Source organism: Octopus bimaculoides, chromosome 9, assembly GCF_001194135.2.
Source record: "Octopus bimaculoides isolate UCB-OBI-ISO-001 chromosome 9, ASM119413v2, whole genome shotgun sequence".
Classification (NCBI taxonomy): domain Eukaryota; kingdom Metazoa; phylum Mollusca; class Cephalopoda; order Octopoda; family Octopodidae; genus Octopus; species Octopus bimaculoides.
The window spans coordinates 57,698,151-57,705,094 of record NC_068989.1 but is presented as its reverse complement, the minus strand read 5'-3'; the positions used below and the strand labels follow the sequence as shown (position 1 = coordinate 57,705,094).

At 36.1% G+C, this 6,944-nt stretch overlaps 1 non-coding gene across 1 annotated transcript; it reads left to right on the top strand.

The window, feature by feature from the left end:
* Positions 1-5,401: 5,401 nt before the first annotated feature.
* On the top strand, positions 5,402-5,488 carry Trnak-uuu (transfer RNA lysine (anticodon UUU)). The gene is given in 2 exon segments: positions 5,402-5,438; positions 5,453-5,488. It is a non-coding gene; the product is annotated as a tRNA-Lys (tRNA).
* The last annotated feature ends 1,456 nt before the right edge of the window (positions 5,489-6,944 follow it).

The window sequence follows — 6,944 nt, the reverse complement described above, 5'->3', positions numbered from 1 at the left end:
CATTTGGAACCACAAGAGATTTAACTGAGGCAGCATTCATCCAAACTTTCAAGATCCAACCTCAGATTTATCATCGCATTGTCTCTCTACTACCTCTGTCAAATGAATCACCAAAATTGGCCTTTCATTATTTATAATCTGTACCTATTTGTTTGGTTACGAAATAAAATACACAAAACGTGTTTCTGAATTACGTGTATTTACTTTATATAGATATGAGTTGAAAACTTTCTTCTAGCATTCCACTTAATGTCTATGTTCCATGCTGGCATGGATTGGAGAGTTATTAAGGTAGAAATATGGTATCGTAGCTACTAACAGTTGAGGGTTGCGTAGTCTAGACAGCGTTTTTAGATTTCATTATTCTCTTTAACCCGGGCAAAGCCGGGTATTTTTGCTAGTTTTAAATAAAGTAATTAACTGATATTCTATTTTCATATCTAGCAGTCTCAGTATTTTTTCAACTCATTTTTATGTAGAAATTTAGTAATTGCATTTGACAAGACTGGTTTAGAAATGGATGAAGCAGTTGTTAAAAGATTTTGTTTGCTCATGATGTTGAATTTGCTTCAGTAGGGAATTAAAATAGATTTGTGACTTGCTACACGCTACATTGTTCACAAGAGTTTTCCTAAAATTATTACTTTGGTAGAGCAGTGGGCAGTATGTTGGCATTTTTCAGCACTGACCTCAGTATATTTCTTGATGTGATATAAGGATATATTGGTTTCAAATTCTGGCACAAGGCCAGCAGTTTTGGGGTAGGGTCTAAGTCAATTAAATCAACCTCAGAACTCAACTGGCATTTATTCTATCAATTTTGAAAGATAAAGTTGACCTCAGTGGAATTTGAACTCAGAACATAAAGACAGACAAAGTGCCACTAAACATTTTGCCTGGTGTGCTAACAATTCTGCTCACCACCTTGAAATAGGGATATATTAAAAAAAGGATGTACATATTATTTGTATCATGGAAAGGTGACATCATTTAGTTCATTATTTTCTTTTTCCTTTTTTTGCCTTTCTTCTCCAGAACAAAATATTGTACAAATGATTTGATGGTTCTTTACATTTGTCAAAAACTCAAAAGAACACAACAATATGCACAATGCAAATTGAGGCTTGTTAAATAATAAAAAAGTACATAATAGAATATAAAGCAAATATGAATGACACTAAACTTTCTAAAGAAACAAACAATAGTGTTTCAACAATTAAATTATTTAACACACGTAGATTTCATAATATACATATGTTGAATACCATATGTGTATTAGTAAATATATATGCATATTTCATTATTTCATCATCATAATTGTTGTGTCACCAAGCAATATATATATATATATATATATATATATATATATATGTACAGGCTGCAGCCGTACTGGGGCACCACCTTGAAGAATTTTTATTTGAATGAATTGACTACAGTATTTATTTTTTAAAAAATCCCTGTACTTATTCTGTCAGTCACTTTTGCTGAACTGCTAAGTTATGGGGGCATAAACACACCAGCACTGGTTGTCAAACAGTGGTGGGCGACAAACACAGACACAGGCACAGATACAGACACACAGACACACAGGCACACACACACACACACATACAAATGCATATATATGTGTGTATGTGTCCGAGCGTTAGTATGTATATGGATGTATATGTGAACGACCATGCGTGTGTATGTATAGGCCAACTCTTAAAGGTCAGCTAAGGACAATTGCATGTGTAACCAACCATGAAGAACAAATCAACAGTATAAAGAAATCAAATACCAATCCCTTTAAAATGGCAACCACTTTAACAGTAGCAGAATCACCATCCCATTACATCTACACATTCAAAGCAGTTTGCCAATGGTCCTTCAGCAACAACAAACCTGATAAACTCAATGGCTACAACTAAATTCAGGCCACGACAGAGAAGCTGAAAATTTGAACTTAAGGAGACAATATTTACACATCACATGAGGAAACACAACAAGATCTCATAGTGCAGGGAGACGGTTGCATAATAAAGTACCCGCATGCCTGGAGAACTACGTTGCGTAGAAACAATTGTAGTGATTGAAAAATAAATGTCCAACTGTACTCCTTCTTGTTGACCTCAAAGTTTTTCAATTATCTATTCATACATGACAGATGCCCAAACACAAGCCTGGAAGTATGTCTAATACTTCTACTGGATAGCACAGGGTGAAATCTGAAGGTGGACGAACTTTATATTGTATTCTACTATGTTCTTAACAGGATATACCATATATCGTTTTGAAGTATAGGTAACTGGGTCACTGGTTTCAAATATTCCTTCCTCCTACTATAAACTCTACTGTCTTCTAAATTCTATTTGTTCTGACACGATATAAACTATTTGGTAGATTCATTGTGCCAACTGAATAGCAGCAGAATCAGTGTAAATATTTTGTCTCTGTGGGGTTGTGACTATGTTAAATAAGTCAAATTGTCATTTATGTTTGAAGTTCATGCAGTCATCTGATGAAAATGGTTTCTTTGCAATGATATAATGTTTTCATTAATCAATTAAAGGAGTTGCTTGAAACAGACATGATGAATTGACACCTGTACCTCTTTCTTACTCATTTATACTTTATATATATATATTCGCCATGATTGATCTCTAGCCACGAAACCTTTTTTATTTTGTCTCTCTGTTTATTTCTGTGTTCCTTTGTGTTGAAGAGCGTAGGCTTGAAATGTAAAAGACTTTCTCACTTCCTAAGCATTAAACTAATACATCTGATTGTGGTTTACACACCTGTCTTCGTCTTTTGTTTTGTTTGTTTTTTTTTTGTAAATTCCAACTATATATATATGTATAGGTGCAAATGTGGCTGTGTGGTAAGAAGCTTGCTTCTCAACCACATGGTTCTGGGTTCAGTCCCACTGCATGGCACTTTGGGCAATAGTCTTGGGCTGACCAAAGCCTTGTCCTTGTGAGTGGTTCTACCAAATTTACTCATAAAGCTTTCATTGACCTGAGACTATATTAGAAGACCCTTGCCTAAGGTACCATGTAATGGAACTGAACTAAGAACCATGTGGGTTGGCAAGCTGGCTTCTTACAAAACAGCCACAATATCTGTATATATGTGTGTTTGTGTGTGTGTGCACATTCATTAGTGTGTGCACATTCATTAGTGTGTGCCCCTGATAAACATGAGGGTTATCAATGAGCATCACTGTCATACAAGTGATGTTGTTTGATGGAAAACATATCTGGCTATGGAAAAATATTACCTTACTTGGAAGCAGGTGAGGGTTGGCAACAGAAAGGGCACCTGGTCATAGAAAACCTACCTCCACAAATTTCATTGGAACTATACAAGCATGGAAAAGTGAATGTTAAAATGATAATAAAAAGAGGAAGAGGATAAAGGGGGGAGGGGAAGAGGGGAGAAGGAGGTGGAAGTGGAAGAAGAGGAAGTAGAGGAGAAAGAAAAGAGAAGTAAGAAGAAAAAGAGGTAGAAAAGGAAGTAGAAGAAGAAGGGGATGATGATGATGATGATACCCTCCTTAGAGACTAAACAGAGAACTGATTGTAATTCAACCACACAAAATGAACAATGCTTTCCAAATCAAGGCCAGCAGAGGGATGTAACTGACACCATCAACTTCAGTTGGTGACTGGCTCTTTATTTTTAATGCTTATGAAAAAAAATGAAAGGCAATGTTGACCTCAACACGATTTGAACTCAGTTCAACAAGAAGAAAAAGAAGGTTGGGTTAGTCAATACCATTGATCTCAGTACTTGACTGGTACTTTAATTTATGGATCTTGGGATGAAACACAAAGTTGACCTGACTGGGATTTGAACTCAGAATGCAAGGCATTTGTTCTGATGCTCAAACAATTCTGACAGCGACGTTTTCCATAATTATAATTCTTTTCAGTCTTGGCACAAAACCAAACCAAGGATCTGAGAGGAGGGACTAAGTCGATTATATTGAGTCCGGTACTTGACTGCTACTTTATTTTATTGACTCTGGGATCAGAGGCAAAGTTGACCCCAGCAGAATTTGAATTCATAAGGTAATGAGTCAAAAGAAAAACAGTTAAGCATTTTGTTTGATGCTCTAACGTAGGGGTGGGGAAACCCATTTTATTTCGCTTACAGGCTGATATACTCTTATGTACAAAATAGTAAATTTTTCAATTATAAAATTTATGCAATATTCGTATGCCTATTTGCGACATAGGTAGCGTTTCCACTACGACTTAAAAGAGTTAGACTCGAACAGAAACTCGTCCAGTAACTGCCATTTGAATGGAAATTTTGTTTTCACTAAAAAACACATACTGCTAGGTTTGTACCACTCCCTTGAGACCCAGCTACACTCTAGCTGAAATATAGAGAAACCTCATAAGTAATATAAATGTTCTAAATTCAGTGGTAGCGTTAATGAAGATGTTACGCGTTAATTTAATGTGTTAAACTTATCTTTATTAATACACATCGAATCATACATAGATATATACAATATCTACACAGATATAAGAGTTAGAACTTGTGATCCGCCCGCGGACCTTTTTCTTTGTAAATTTTTGCCCGCTGCACTAAAAAGTCTCTCCACCTCTGCTCTAACGATTCTGCCTGCACGCCCCATTAGGTTTCTGATTTTGGCATAAGGAGGGGAAGAATTGGCTGATACCTTCGATCCTTGTACTAGACTGGTACTTTATTGACTCTGAAAGGATAAAAAGCAAAGCTAAGCTCGGTGTTATTTGAGTAGAGAACGTAAAACCGGAAGAAATGCCGTTAAGTATTTTGTCCGATATATTAGCAACACATTTTAAATGTAAATCAAAATATAAAAAGAAAAAAACTCTTCGCATTAAAAAAATAACTCCACTGTTCGACAAACATAATGAAAGTACTTGGATGACGGAATGCAAAGATCACTCGAACCTAAATTCCGTTATGCATTTTAATCATTCTATTTCAGCTTACTCATCAGCACAGGCAAAGGACCAGGAAAAGACCACGGAGAGTGGATCAGCCGATTAAATCGTCTCTAGTTCTTGACCTCTATTTTATTTTAGTAACCCCTGAAGAATGAAAAGCAAAGTGAACTGCGATGAGATTAAAGTTAAGAGTATAAACTCCGCAAAGTATTTAATAATCGCCCTACCGATTCTGTTTCGGCATTTCATTCTTGTCAGTAATAATACTTTCTTACGTAGGTACAGAACCAAAAAGTTTGCAGATCATTTTATCGAGTTTAGGAAAATATAAAGTAAATATAACAACATAACTTCTAGGGATTCGATTTCAGAATGTAAAAAGCTGAAACAACAAATTACACTTCAATAGTACATACAATTACAGCAGCAGTAATAATATTGAAAACCACAAAATTGACAATTTTTTTCAGTTCGCCCGCATAGCTCAGTCGGTAGAGCATCAGACTTTTAAGTCCTCTCATGACATCTGAGGGTCGCGGGTTCGAGTCCCTCTGTGGGCGGAGAACTTTTTAAATTTTTTTTTTTATTTCTATCTTTATTGGATAAAGATTTCGTATACGAGTCTTATTCAAACAATTGTTTTCTGACGAAACTAATAAGATTATACTATATGTGCAGGATAGTAAATATAAAGAATCCATTCCGGAACATAGGAAGAGTTGTCTCCCCTAGTTTGAAAACTCTAATTAAGTCATAGTGAACGTCTTTTCTCTTTCACTGCATAAATATTTATAATTAACGTTTTAACGCTAATTCTATATGCAAATAAATTGCTACTAAATATGCAAATAAATTGTTATTATATATGTATCAATAGCATCCATTGAGTTGTGATTCTCTTTATTGAATCCAGACAATGATACATTATTTTTCGACTAAAAAAAAAAAAAAAAAGGAAGAAAAATGACACTCCGTCGGTTACAACGATGAGTGTTCCAGTTGATCCGATCAGTGGAACAACCTGCTCGAGAAAATAATGTCAGTCGCTGAGCGTACAACTGACACACATACCATTAACGTAATTTTCAGGAAGATACAAAATGTGGCAAGGCTGGCCTTCTGAATTTAGGTACAATTCATTTTTGCCAGCTGAGTGGAGTGCAGTAACTTGCTATAAAGTGTCTTGTTGAAGGACTCAGCGCGCCGCCAGGAATCGAACAAACGAACTTTTGATCGTGAGTCAAATACCCTAACACTAAAGCTACGCGTCTCTACACTTTTCCACATTACATATATGTGCCCTCCACTCCAACTTTGTTTCCCCATAACGAAGTTGTGGAGACGTAAACACACCAACAAGCAAGTGATGACACACACACACACACATGACTGGCTTCTTTCTGTTTCCGCCAACCAAATCCATTCATAAGGCTTTGGCCGGCCTGAAGCTATGGTAGAAGACACTTGCCCGAAGTGTCACGCAGTGGCACGGAACCCGGAATAATGTGGTTGGGAAGCAAGTTTCTTACCGTTGAAAAAAAAAAAAAAAAAAAACTTTTGAGTACAATTCCATCCTTTACCTTCTGGAATTTGTTAAGTAAAAACTTTTAACAAAATGAAAATTTCCAGGCCTATAGCATACTAAACACACATACCAGCAAATTCACCTCTGGTTATTTATTATTTTTTTCTTCAAATTATGCTGGTATCAGTAGAAATTTTCATTTTATAGAAAAATATACATTCAACAGATTCCAGAAAGGAAAAAGAAGAATAGTTCTCAAAAGTAATTTTTGCTCAACATATAACCGCAGGCGAGGTTGTGTGGTAAGAAATTTGCTTCCCAACCACACGGTTCCGGAGAAAGTATCTTTTACTGTAGTCTTGGGCGACCAAAGCCTTGTGCGTGGATTTGGTAGACGGAAACTGAGAGAAGTCCGTCGTACACACACACACACAAAGGCTAAAGACCCTCTTCGGTCATAAATGACCATGGAATTGCACCCTCCGTGGCAC